This window comes from Triticum dicoccoides, chromosome 2A (assembly GCF_002162155.2).
Source record: "Triticum dicoccoides isolate Atlit2015 ecotype Zavitan chromosome 2A, WEW_v2.0, whole genome shotgun sequence".
Lineage (NCBI taxonomy): Eukaryota > Viridiplantae > Streptophyta > Magnoliopsida > Poales > Poaceae > Triticum > Triticum dicoccoides.
In genome coordinates this window covers 362441617-362456986 of record NC_041382.1, presented here as the reverse complement: position 1 = coordinate 362456986, position 15370 = coordinate 362441617, and positions in this window count along the sequence as shown.

Here is a 15370-nt window from a genome sequence, read left to right as displayed (position 1 = left end):
TAAACAAGATAATAAGGAAATAAATAAGCAAGCAATTAACGCTAGCCTATTACCGCTATTACACATATTACATCCACTGGCCATCAAAGTTCGCCACAAATGCAAATATAGGGAACAAAGCAGCACATTACATACACTGGCCGTCCAAATTGGCCACCAGTGCAAATAAACACGGCAGCAAAACAAGAGCATAACTGAAACAACTTCAGAAGAGATCAAGAAACATTATCCTGGGTATCCACCATGATGGCAATAAGCTTAGCAAGATGATTAGCTTTGTCCTGTTTGGCGCTAAAATCCTCCAACGCTTGCTATTGCACCAGAAAGTATGCATCTGAATGCTCCAGGGACTTCCGCAGTCCTTCCGCTTCTTGTCGCAGCACAACTGATCGATGTCTTTCAGCTTGTAGTTGAGACTCAAGAAGCCGAACTGATTCAGACAGTGGGTTTGAATAGCTTGTGCAAGCGGTAGTGGCCAGTAACTCGAACACTAAACCAAGACAGGACTTTGGGGTTGTCTCGCTGTCTTCAAGATAGTCTTCCTTAGCTGTTTTATCAGCTTTGTTGGAGACCAACAAGGATGTGTCACCATCCTGAACCTTATCTGCATTACTTCCTTTACCATTGCTTAATAAGGCACTCTTCCCCAATATTCTGTCAGCATTCTAAAAGAAGAAACAAGCAGACACATAACAAGTTTAGCATGTACTGGTATATGAAACTCATTTCGGTGAACCAGTTCATTAGTAAGGTGGACAGGATTAAACTACCAAGTCTTCTATTGCCAAGTACTAGTACATAATAAAAGCATCAAACAAACATATATCTATGTCCTATGGTCACTGCATTGTCTTGCCAAATCAAAATAGAGACACGGTTCAAATCATATCAGTTCAAGACAAAGCGGCAGTGAAAGAATACAAAGCATGGGAAACAACACGGCACAACAAGATTTCAGATGGGTACCACGGGTCTACATGTACAACAACACTATTGGCTCTGTTGTGATGCTAGTAATGTGCATGATATGAAAGTCAACTGTATACATAGTTGAAATTGAAATCAACAGAGCTATTGATAAGAGCAAACTTGTTAAAGAAACATGCGTGAACATACCTGCTGTGCCATTGGAGTTTCGATTGGATCCTTCAATTTAAAAATAAGTTTGTATGAGTAAATACAGTGATACAAGAGCAAAGCAATCATAGTTAAAAAAGGCGCGCCTAAGCGAGCGCTTAAGTGCGCCTAGGCTCTAGGCATTGGCAAAACGCATTGCACATAACTACGCATAATCTGTGCATAACTGCGCATAACCATGCGCTTTGGTCAGTAAAGCGCAAGGCGGTGGCAAAATGCACAGTTAACGCCTAGCGCTTTTTTGAACTATGATAGCAATGGAATCTTAAATTAGAACAGTTGTTCTTCAGGTTTAGGCACTTGTTCTACATGAACAGAGTACAGTAAGACACAAGAATATAATACTTAAAAATAGAAAATGAGCTCATAGATCTTACAACATTCTTGATTCGGGACCAGTACAGAACAAGGCGTTCCCAGTCATCGTCCAGTAAATGTGTCTCAGGAGAACTTAAGGGAATTTGATGAGTTTGTTTGCCGGTGAAGTACATTTTCTTCAAGTAATTCCGATACTGCCACCAAGAATTCTTGAAGATAGCAGAGGTATTAGCACAGGTTACCTCATCCAGAGTTTCCAAATCGGTCCTTCTCTATAGAGAAAAATGGGAAAATTTGCTGTATTATAACCATCATGGAGGTAGGATGTATGGGACGAAGCAAAGTAATTGCCATGAATAACATTACTTACACATAACTCCTGGACAAACACCTGCAACTGGCATTTTCCTTCATCTTCAGTATAATATTTCCAAGATGGGAAGATACGCACATACGATTTAACAACATCAAATGCGATAGATGCTAAACTACGACTAACTGGTTGTGCTTCCTCCACAGGAATAGGCGTACTAACTGGTGGAGTTGGGATTCGCCGTGATAGTACTAGCCCTTTGGGCATTGGAGCTGCCTTACTGACTGCTCTTGTTTGGGAGCTCTGTGGAGGAGATGGTGCTGTGTCAACAGGAACTGGGTTACTATCGGCTGGGGTTGGGGTTAGATTGGGTGAAGCTGGTTCTCTGTCCATCGCAGTAGGGGTACTATCTGTGAGAGTTTGGGTTATGTGTGGTAGGGCTGGTTCTTGTGCATGTACAACCGGAGTGCTATCTCCACCAAGAGGTAGCACTGTTTTATTTGAAGACCGTGTTTTTAGTCCGCTAGATACTGGCATCACCCGCTCCAATTCAAATGGCTGATAAACAGGAAACATAGTTGAATGTACAGACATTGTATGAGAGACAGATGCAATAGATAGTGTGGAAAAAAGAGGGCATGAAATAGTTGACATGTATATTGTTTAACTAAAACGGATAGCATGACATAGTTTCACATATATGATGTCTATCTAAACTGGATAGCATAGCATAACATAATTCAAAGATATGATGAAGAACTAAACAGGATCACATGACATAATTCACCTACATGTTATCTAAGCAATGAGGATCGCATCATTTAATTCACATATATGATTTATATGCTAAACAGAGGGCATTCGATATGATGTCTGAACTAAGAACATGGTGTTGAATATTGTGTATATGATGTCTAAACTATGCAATGCAAGACACCGTATGCATGATATGAGCAGTATAACCGTGCCAAGTTAGAGCATACACCTCAGTGGGGGAATAGGACTAGTCATTTGTCTCTGAATCCATCTCTGAGGAGCTATCGGGACCCAACAAGAGATCTGCTTTGACAGGTAGCACTGTCTGCTCTGAAGGCCTTGTTTTCACTCCAAATTTTTCTATCTCCCACCCAAATGGCTGATTCACAGGAAGAGTAGTTTAATGTACAAACATTGTCAACAAATGGAAATGTAATGAAGAAAAGGATGGGCAAGATATCATTCAAATATATGATGTCTGGTTAAACAGGATGGCATTGCACATTTTACATATATTATGGCTGGCTAAAAGACACGAGACTGCATAATTCCCATATATGATATAGAAACTAAACAGGTGGCATTACAGAACATGTCTAAACTAAGCAGATGACATATATGATGTCAAAAGTAGGCATTGCAAGGCAACATATGCATGATATGACTAACATCATCATGCCAAGGTAGAGCAAACACCTTGGGGGGGTAAATAGGAGTGGTCAGCGGCGTCTGAATCCGCCTCAGAACAGATATCTTCCTTTGGATTACAATCTGGAGAGGGGTGGGGAGGGTTTGCCATTGAACCCACCATGGAGCGATGTCTGCATGACATTGTATTGCCGCGCAAAACTCTTCTCTTTTTCTCTACATGTTCAACATGACTGTGTACAATATCTGACATGCATACGAAAAAAATATGGTGATATTATGTAAGGAGAGCATGCAGAAATTTAGAGTGATGGTAACAACCAGTGGATCGACGTTTTTCTATTGAACCAAAATAGCCCTAATGGATCAACGTGAATGTATAGTAATAAGTGATGCAACAAGTGTACAACCTCTTTGCCGTAGCCGTGTCAACCTCAGCATCATTGGGTTGGTCGCTGAAGCAGTTGAGGCAGAGGTGGCTGTCGAAGGTGTGGAGGAAGATCTGAGGAATCTGTAGACGGCGTCCAGGGCACTGCTCTATTGTGATGGATCGTTCTGTCGTTGGAGCAGCTCCGGTGAGCCGTAAGACGTCAAGGCTGAAGCAGCACTAGACAGACATCGTCAATCTCAAGTGGGATTCTAATAGCATCTCCAATAGATTATGTAAAATGGATGTAAAATTAACATCACCAAAAACCACCTGACTACAACAGACGAGGTAAAAACTGTTGACTCTGAACTTAACTGTCGAAACTGAAATTTACTGTGGAATCTGAATGCTACTGTCGAAACTGAACACAATGGTAGCAGAGAGGCACTTGACATGTAGTTTATGGAGGGCCTGCAGTTCATCTTCAACCCGCACTCCCCGAGCCGCTAGCCACCACCAGCCGAACCGCCGGCCCCAGCGCCGCCTCGCCGCCCCGAAACAACTCGCCACCGCCACCCCGGCCAACCCTCTAGGCCCCCGCCCCCACCCTAAACCCTAAGATAGATAGTGGGGTACCTCTCCGGCGAGCCCCCGTCCCCGCTGCGGGTGGTTCTTCCTTAACTTCGGCGAGCCCCCAACCCTTGAAAATAGAATGACCCAAAAGTCAATTCAGTCAACTGAAGTGTGGCTTAATCGGAGCAGAGCAGCAGCACGAGCAAGGGGGAGAGCAGCAGCAGCAGCTGGGCGAGCGAGCGATCAAGCGAGAGCCAGGGCAGCAGCAGCAGCGCGAGCGAGCGAGCGTGAGCCGGAGCAGCAGCAGCAGATCCGACTGGTATGGCCGCCACTGCCGAAGGGGCCTCGCACGGGGGGAGAGTTGCCGTGGAGATGTCGCCCGCGGCGCCGACTTCAAGGTAGCCGCTCCATGGGGGTGCAGGATGGAGCATCGTCAGCGCCGGGAGGTCGAGTTAAGGAGAAGGTGCGATGCGATGAGTGTACAACCTCTTTGGTGGCGCCGAGTAGGCCTTGGCTTCGTCCGAGGAGTCGGTGAGGATGCTGCGGTTCCGGTTGAGCGGTTTAAGGCGGCGCTGTGGGGATGGAGCAGCCGTGATAGACGAGGCAATCGTCGGAGCAGCTCCTTGGAGGTGGAGGACGGGGCGGCTGAACCGACGGGACGGCGAGATGGACGACGGATCCTCATCTGGGGAGGTGGACGAGGGACGTCGAGATGTTGCGGTGGATGAGGTCGTCGGGGAAGAGGCTCCGGCTGGGCAGCGGTGACGTGGCGGACGGAGGAGGGTGGGGTTTCGTGGCTGGAGCGGAGAGGTTATGGCGGCCTGGGATTTCAAATGGCGAAAAGGGGGCGATGGGAGGGGGTGAAGCATGACATAGGGAAGTGCTTGTCCAAAATGTAGGGTGTGTTACAAAAGTGCCCCCCACCGATTTGAACTAGCGGCCCTTTCGGCTCAGGGTTAGAAGGGGGATTTCGCGTGTCGGGATTTGGCAGCTGGAGGGAGTTTTCGTGCGTGTTGTAATTTCGGGATAGCAAGGCGCGGGTTGTGAAGGCGCCAGTTTTGGGAGCATGATATCTGAATTTTCGGGATATAACAAGACGCGGGTTGAATTTTAGGGACAAGCCTAACGTGTAGTAATATTGTACTTGTACGTACCAAATCAATTCGCACTTCCCTCAACCAAAAAGAAAACGAAAAAAATAAAACTATTCACACCACACATAGAGAAAGTCTTGCCCCGTTTTACTATACAAATGCTATTCAAAGCAACTCCCTCCTTCCATCTATATAGGGCCTAATGTGTTTTTCGATGCTAACTTTGACCAAATATTAGAGCAATGATATATGACATGCAACTTACACAAAGCACACTGTTAAATTCGTCTGTGAAAGGTTCTTTCAATGATATAATTTTCACATTGTGCATGTCATGTACTATTAATCTTGTCAATAGTCAAAGGCGGTCTTAAAAATCTCATTACGCCCTATATAGATGGAAGGAGGGAGTATGAATCCATGTTATGTCCGATTAAATTTTTTCGCTTGCTGTATAATGCATGTAACCTACTCATACCAACATTTTAGTGCATTCCAAATGTCTATACTACCGCTGCAATTCGAACTAAATTTGAATTCGTTTCTCTATTTCAATAAGAATCTACAATCATGATTGTTGCCAACTTCAACCATCATAGTTTCCTTGCTATCCGCCAGATATAAATCGGACGACCTATAATGCAGGATGGCAGGCACACCATCATCAACAACTCCGTTTTTTATAAGAGTACAGATAAAATATATTAAATTTAGTATAACATGTTCATAACCACACCATGTGTATCACCGTTATATATATTCACACATGCGTCGGTTTGAAACACTATGATAAATTCTTCAAATATCCGAAATTTGCTTTTTATAATGAAGTATATATGATCTCTATTCGTCTTTTACACCCACACAACCCTCTTATCTTTGTAGTTAGCGCTAACTTTCTCTTGTGCATGCACATGCCCGCATCCCTCTCACCCTCCCTCAGCATTCTCTAGCTCCATCGCGCAAATTCGTCTTTTCACTTTAGGTCGTTCACCCATGGTGTGTGTAGGCCCCCAGCTCCTTCTTTACGGCACACATCGATCGATATGCCTCTCTAGCCAGGTGTGCCTAGCACAAACACAAGCTTCCCCTCTTCTCTTGTCATCGTCCATGCCTCACTCCCACCACTCTTTTCATCGTTCTCGTACTCGCACACTCCTCCCCCTCGATATAGTATGCCTCTCGTACCACCTCCTACATGCATCCCTCTCTCTCTCTCTATCCTTCTCCTCATGCCTCATTTGCTTCTAACACACACATGCATGTATACCGATCGATCTCCCAACATATACCTAGATCGACTTTAACTACCCCCCATTGATAGACGTACCTCACAAGTTATGTCTCTCCTTTCTCTAACAAAGGGCGATTGATCTTCCTATGTAGTTACGTCTACTTACCACAGCCACATCGTCCCCCCTCATCATTCGTGCATGCCTCCTGACCCGTCTCTCACACGCACGTGCATAGACAACAAGCAACCATATCCTCTCTTATTGATATTGCGGGCGTGCCCTCCGTTTGTCTAGCAAGCCTATCCCACCATTTGTTAGAAGCAACTCCACTACCACCCCCTCCAACACTCTAGCTCTGTCTCTCTCCCAACCTTATTCCTCTCCTGCACATATACATGGATGCCGATCGATCTCCCTTAATACATGAGGCAAATCGATCTCCTTAATACATGAGGTAGGCCTCTCTCCTCCTCCACACATATACCAACCATTGTACCTCTATAGTTAATTGGGCCTCCCTCTTCCCCCACCACACACCGATAGTCGAGCGCTGCAGGTAGGTATCCATGCCACAGAGAAAAACTGCACATGTCCCATCTCATGTTCCAGTAGGCTAGCCACTCTATATCTTTGACGTGGGCACACACAAATTTGATGGCACTCTTTATCGATCGCGCGCGCGCACACACACACACATCATCCCTCTCTTCTATTCTATGGACACCTCAAGCCGATGATACCTCCACTCTCTTCTCATGGATCGCCCCCTCTATATACTCCCTCCGTTCTAAATTACTTGTCTTGGATTTGTCTAGATACGGATGTATCTAGACTCATTTTAGTGCTAGATACATCCGTATCTAGACAAATCTAAGACAAGTAATTCGGAACGGAGGGAGTATATGTTATATCCAGGACTCTATTTCACACACATTGCATATGTTACATTTTTTGATTGACCCCCCGAAAAAACTCTCAAGAACCCACACACTATATCTCTCTAGGTTTGTATCTCTCTCACACAACCCCACGTAGGTGCTGTACGTATACAAGAAGAGAATAGGTGCACCATGCACGTACTCACGCTTCGTGCCCAGCCACACCCGCGCGGGTACATGGTGGATCTCATTTCTTTGCGAAATGGCAGCCCACGTGCTAATTTGAACGCCTATAGCGGTTGTTTACCTAGGGAGGTCGTGTACCACGCGTGCACGAAACAAAGTTTGACTTGACGCGTTGCTGTGTTATTTTTAAATAAAGTTATATCGCTCAATGGCACGTACACAGAATATAAAACGATTTTTATGGAGAAAAAGGTAGTCCGCTCACTATATACGATGGAGCCTGCCTGCCTGGTTTGTCGCTCTTCAGAGTATCTCACACAAGGCTACGGTGGCCTCTCTCTCTCTCTCTCTCACCGTTGGTCATTGATCCGGCTGCATCCCGTCCGCCGGGGGAAAGGGAGGAAGTGCATCGTTTCTCCGTTCGACGGCGCCGAGGCAGCACGTCCCGATCTGTGATACACGCCGTTCTCTCTGACCAAGCTCCGGCGCGGCAGGGCCTACGCCACCTGCTCGCAGATTCCGCTCGCCGCCGCTCACCTAGTTACATCCCGATGACCTCCAGGTATCCCCTCTAGCCTTCCTCCACTGCCCGTCTTCCCACGTCGCTGCATGTGGATCTTCCATAGTTCTTTGCCCAAAACGTAGCTCATCCGGCGTACTTTCCATATTGCATTCTCGTCCTCAGACCGTTTTAGACAAACACAACCGTGTTGTTATCTTCCCTTAGGACAAGGAATATGCTTCTTTTTTGTCGTCGCATGTGTCATCAACTGTTATTGGCCAGTAATTGTTTCCTTTCTACCTATTTTTTGCAAACAGGGCTATCCATTTCACCTCGTTGCTATTGTGAACTTTTGGTGAACTGCACAAATCACTTTTTTCTTAAGAGTGTTTTGTGCGGTTGTACTAAAATGTCACATGGGCAACGTCTCTACATTTCAGTGCGACTGCACAGAGGGAGATTGGTTTTGCTCTATCCTCCTCATCCAACTCCGAGCCTAATCTTCTCCAACTAGTTAGTCTTAAGAGAGACTGCAAAGGTGACCGGCTTCTATTTGTGTGTTTATTGTTTCATCAGCAGTCCTCTATTATCGTAATCACACTTAATATCTTTGGAACAGGGAAGCTCAGCTCTATTTTAGTGGAACTGCACAAAATGATCGGAATGTTGCATGCTCCAGACAGCTACTTTTTTCCCAAGATGCCTTGTTGATTTAGACAGAGCTGGGGGGACGTTGCTGCCAATGAAAGCATGGATCAATTTTAATTTAACACCTTCTCACAACTCTGTCTTCAGTTGTGATGTAATTATTAGCTCTGATATGCTAATAATTGACATGCATTAGCAAGGAAGTTAGTTTTTATTGTTTTCAAAAGAGCATCGATGGCAAGACACGCGAAACAAAAGCTAAAAGCTCACACCATTGTACAATTTCATGTCGCTAGAAAATTATTTGTATAGTACGTCAATTATGTAAACAAATGATGGAAGCTTGATAGCATTGCCAGAAGCCTCTTCATCATCCGGGTCCATGTGCCATGCACAAAATTATACTCCTTCGTTCCTAAATATTTGTCTTTTTACAAATTTCAAACGAGCATATTTTAGAGTGTAGATTCACTCATTTTGCTTCGTATGTGTACTCCCACCGTTCCTAAATATTCTATTCGTCTTTCTAGAGATTTCAACAAGTGACTACATACGAATCAAAATGAGTGAATCTACACTCTAAAATATGTCTATATACATCCGTATGTGCCTGTCCATTTGAAATCTCTAAAAAGACAAATATTTGAGTAGTCACTCGTTGAAATCTCTAGAAAGAAAAATACTCCGGAGTATATTTAAGAACCGAGGGGGTAGTGCACAACCGCATGGGAGACTCAGCCCGGTCGTTGCGCCGCATTAATAGTGAGTAATGAGCAGTTAAATCATAAGCCCCACCTTTCCCATTGTAAGTTGCTCTGAAGAAGCAACCATCAATACGCTCTTCTTTGAATCCGCTCATACTACTCCATCCGTCACTATTTATACAGCGCGCTTCAGAAAAAAGAAAATAAATCTGTGGGACCAAGGCGACTAGCGATCGGCCTGAAAAATAGCATTGGTAGTTATAGCACGGTGTCTGTTACTAGAGGGAATAATGCGTACACACATGCATGCAGTGCTTCCACCCCGGGTACACACATGCATGCACTTACTTCACTCCGTAGTAGTATAGTACATGGAGAGAAAATTGCGGACTTGATTGCGCTTACCACGCCCTAATTAATGGAGCATTAAACCAAACACGTCTAAAGTCTCTCTAGTGGTGGAAATGCATTGAGAGAAATGCATCATAATGAAGCGCACCCTGTAAACTGTGAGAGAGGGAGGAGTAGTATGAAGGTGCAAAACCAAGTACGCGTATGGCCAGTCGGTCAATGCACGTCCTCTTGGCTTATCACTGACATGTGGGACAGGAGTGTGAGCAAACCGATCTCAATTGACGACAAAGAGCCAACCCACCGTTCCTTGAGAGAGACGAGGGGGCTGTTTGGTTCTCAGCCTAAGGTTGTCACGTCTAACCTTAGTCATGCCACAACACCTTAGGCATATGTTTGGTTTATTGCCACACTTTTCTAGTTATACAGCCCACAAGTCATAGGCTCAATTTTTTGCCAAATCTTGCCACACTTGTGGTGGCCATTTTGTTAGCCACACTCTTTGTGGTAGCCACAGTTTGCCTAAGATTAGTTGTGGCAAAGTTAGTCATGAACCAAACAAGCACGAGGAGCAAGAACACACAGACGGGCTCACACGGAGGCCAAGATATATTCGAGCATGGTTGGTTGATCGATATCATTCATTACATGTTGGGATGCCGTTTTCCGCCCTTCTCCGGAATAAACATGTACTTTATCAGAGATAAAAAAATAAGAGTACGGACGCTGCACCATGCGGTTCTAGTAGTAGTACTACTCGTACTACTGCGCTTGGCTCTTCGCCTCTTCTTAAAGTCGAACAATGATGGTACTCCACATGTTGGGTACTACAGTGTATGCCTCTCACAATCTGACACCGAATGGACTGATGCATGTCCACCGAGGGTAGGTTGCATTAGTCAAAAGGCGGAAGCGAGCTTCACCTTGTCCTGCAAGCTTCTCCTCGTTCTGCGAGTTGACGGGACACACCAAAAAGTAGTGCTAGTCCATACTCCCTCCTTTCCAGTTAATATGGCTTCGAAACTACTATGCAGACGATACTTGTTCGGACGAAAGCTGGATGATGGTGAATCCATTGGCATGTCATAGTTTGCTCATAGGCATGGACGGCTTGATTAGCACTGTCGTGCAAGAATCGTGCACCATGAGTCGTCTGCATAGCAGCGCTCATATGGCTTAATTTTTTTGCGAGTAAATGAGAGAGCTTTATTCATATATAAGCATTCTTAGGACAATCAACCAAGACACTGGTCACTAGGAAGCGAGGTACCCCACAAAAAAAGAAGTAGGAAGCGAGGTGTTTCATCAAGCTAGCTCTCGGCCACATTCAAAGTGCAGCAAGCACGGTTCGCATGAAGATGCGCCGCAAGGTTTGCTGACCTGTTTACATGCTGAATAACAAAAAAAGAGGAAATATTACCGAGTGCTACTATTTGTAACATGATATGAGCCAGAATTAAGCGAGAATTGTGGCGAGTGTTCCATGCAATCAACTTCCATTATCACATGTGAGAACCCTCGAAGAGAACCAAATGTGTTGAAGATTGCTTTATCATATTTTAAAATTATAATAAGAGTGCAGACGCTCCTCCATCCGGTTCGTACTAATATAGTACGTACCTTTATAGACTATAGTAGTAGTACTAGTAAACTTTGCGCTTGGTTGTTCGCCTATTCGGGAAGTCGAACAATAATAGCACTAGTAGTAGTATAGTGTATGCTTCTGGCAATCTGACACCGAATTAACTGTTGCACGTCCACCGCTTGAGCGAGGGAGATCTTACATTAGTCAAAAGTTTCTCCTTGTCCTGTGAGCCACCGCGCGCAAGCGTCTCCCGTCCTGCAACCTTCTCCTCATTCGGCAAGTTGACAGGACACAACAAAGTAATGCTAGTCCATACTGCCTCCTCTCCAGTTAATATGGCTTAATTTCAAACGAGATAAATACACTGTTTGTCACTGTATATTTGTAAAAATACGGCCAGTGGACTTCATAATACGCTCATTGCACTCAATATATATATTTTCCGGTGTTTATACGGTCACTAGCTCACCCTGACTGAGTATGTGTGTGCATGCACGTGTAGGTTGAGCACTTGAGCGTGACCGTGTGTGTTCTGTCGTGTGCTCGGACATGCATGCATTAGGGCGTCGCGCGCGTTTTTGCGTCCATGTGTACGTGTGACTGTTGCATACATGTAGGGGGAGTACGTGTAGGGGCCACTAAGGAGCAGACAAATCACATAGTAAGTTAGTCGGAAGAAGCAACCATCATTTCACTCTTGAATGACACGTACGCAATATAAAATGGTTGATATGGAGAGAAAAAGAAAACCACTATATATACACTAGCAGGAGCCTAAGCTACAAGCCTGCTTGCTTAGGTTGCTCTCTTCACAAGCATAGAACGACGGGCCTGATCCCGCAGCTGGGGGAAGGGAACAATGTTCTGCGTAGACGCGGTCGACATTGGCGAGGGAGAAAACCCACAGTCGGTGCGTCCCAGTCGGGGGTCACCGCGGTATGGGCCGATGCCGCGTCCCAACCGCCCTTCTAGCTACAGCCCGACGTCCCAGGTAGTCCATCTTCCTTTTGGAGCCGGCTTGCTCCACTGCCGTAGCTCCATCTCCATGTCGATCTTTCTCTACTTCTACTGGCTTCTACTTGTGATGAATTTATGTCTCATGAACTAGCGCCAGTACTATTATTCTAATCACACTTCTTCAATATCTTTGCCATTAGGGATGCTCAGGTCGATTTTAGTGGAACTGCACAAAAGCATCGTATGATCCGAGGGTGCCAGCCATCTTTCCTTTGACAGGTTCTACCTGGCCAGGAAATTAAATCATGTTTAGGGTTTAGGGTTTAAGTCGTAGTGACCCCATTAGTAGTTTTTATTTCGTACACGCTCTCACAACTTTTTTCTTTAGTTGTGAAGTAAATATTGGCTATGATCTGTGAATCATTGAGATGCATCAGCATGCGTGTTAGTTTTCCTTTGTATTTGATGGAATGTTGTAACAGGGAAACCTTGGAATAGGAATGAAAATGGAGTGGAAAGTTTCCGTTTTTCCAGAGAAAAATGGAAACGGAGAGAAACCAACGTTTTGTTTCGTTGGATCGCGCCATCGAGCAAAACCAACGTTTAAATCACGTCTATCGTGTTCATGTCTCACCCTCCTCCACGGCTCGACCCCACACGGTCGCTCGACATGCCACTCACCGCAACCGAGTATACGATAACTTTCCCGCCTGCTTGTCGATGGATCGCGCCATGGAGTACTAGCACTACTGGAAGAGATTGACGAGTTGGGGGAGGACAACTAGCTGTAGCACGGACTCCCAAGAACTTTTTACATGCATGTTGTAGCCGGCTATTGTGACCTTTGAACACGGAGCAGCCGCGTGCACCCGGAAGCTGACCGTTTCGGGCGTCAGTGAGAGGTCGCGTCCGCTCTGGCTGGGCATGAATGCGGCACTGACCGTTTCGGGTGGGATGCACGCGCGGGTGATGAAGAGGGTTCGGGTTGGTCAGGACCGACCGTGGCAGCGGTTCGGACGTGCGCAAACAAGAGATGTTGTATGTTAATATTGCTGCGTATATAATTAACAACATAAATAATGTGCCAGTTGGACAAATATGATTGGAGATGGAGATGGAAATGGAATTTTACGTAAACACGGATATGCCTGTCTATGTCTATGTGTGTGTGCGGGACGACTCTCGCGACCTGTAAGCGGGGGCGTGTTTTTGATCGAGTTTTCTTTCTTGGTACGTTAGAAAATCAGTTTGTCTAATTCACATCTAGATGTTATTTAAGGATATCCCATCTAAGCTCCCACAAGTACATAATGTAGCAACAAGAAACAAAAAAAAACTAGGAAAAAATAAGACCACAAACACAGTGGACATCAACTTAGGGTTTGCACTCTCCACACGCTCGCCGCACTACATATATGTTACACGCTGGAGGCTCAGCGTTCATTTGCTAGGGTTTGCTATATTCACAGTCTCTCACCCTCTCTTCACCAGATCTAAACAAGACTGCGTTGGCCTCTTGTCTCTCTCTCCCCCCTCACAGCTGGTGAAGGAGGCGTCCGTATCCTGTCGCACCGGGAAGGGGAGAAGGTGCAACATTCACTCTATTGCCTTCGGCGAGGGAGGCAATCCACTGTCGGCTGCGCTGTTCTCTTTCACTCAGCGCTTGTGCGGGAGGGCCACCGACCCCTTCTTCCTTGCTGCCGTACGTAGTGTGGGCAGATCCGGCCTCCCGCCGCACGCCTTGCCACATCCCGACGACCCTAAGGTATAAGTTTCTTTGAAACCGTCGTTGCTCTAGCTGCATGTGGATCTTTTTCGATCTGTAGTCGAATCTAGGTCTTGGTTCAAAGAGGAAAGAATGGTGCGGTGGGCTGGAGCAAGAATCTAGGACGTGGTTCAATGAGGAAAGGAGGGGCGGAAAGTAGTATAGACTGGCTATCCAGCTGCTTTGTAGGTCGAAAAGGGAAAAAATGGGGTAACCCAGTACACACATCTGTAAGGAACCGATCTCTTTGTTGAAAAGGGAAAGAAACTGGGGGGTCAGGTAGTTTGTGTAGGACTAGATTTAGTGCCCTCACATAGGAAGAAGGTTCAAAGAGAACAAATATGGGACCATCGCATATATGCTGCTTGGCTACATACTCTGCATCACCCATTTATACGTGTGGATGCACATAGTGCTGGCATGTCCCATACATCTATTTTGCTGTTATTAATCTAAGAATGCCGCCGGAAAATTGAAGCAATGCCCCTGTTAAAAGTAAATTACATTTTTTAACGAATGTTGTTTCAAGAAAATGTCTCTGTTAATATGAATCAATGCAACCATTTTAGAAATGCTACTGTCCTACTTTGTTTTCCATCCAAGATAAGTTAGATGCTTCTTTCTATCACCGTTTGTTTCATCCTCCTTTATCGGCAAGTAATTGTTTCCTTTTTTGCCTCTGTTAAAACAGGGGTATCTATTCAACTTGTTGCTATTGTGACATTTTGCTTCGCTACTCGAAACACTTATGTTTTAAGAGTGTTTTGTGCAGTTCAAGTTGAATGTCACACCGGTGACTTTGCTTAATTTTGGTGGAACTGCACAAAAGGAGATCGAGATTTGTTTCTAGTCTTCGTATCGATTCAACTTGTTGCTATTGTGACATTTTGCTTCGCTACGCGAAACACTTTGCTTGATTTCAGTGCAACTGCACAAAACGAGATTGGATTTCCTATTCGTGTTGGCAGATTCGTATTTTATCTTGTCCGTCTCATGAAAGGTCAGTACAGGCCTTCATCCACATGATTGTGCAGTGTGCTTTGAGATGTTGTGCTACTTGTATTGGTACTGTTTTAAATAAATGTTGAATTGAAGCTATTGTATTGTTGTCTTTTCCCATTAAGTAGTGAACAAAAATGGGACCAACCCAAACATGATGCTTGTTACTTTGTTACAACAAACTCTGCATCACCCCCTTTATAAGTAGATGGAAGCACATACTTTTGTTGTGCCCACTCTCCCTGGAACTATTTATGCTTTTCGTTAATCTAATCCCGCTGGTAAAATTAAGCAATGCCACTCTCAGAATTAATTAACTACTGAATCTTAGTTCAAAACTGCAACACTTGT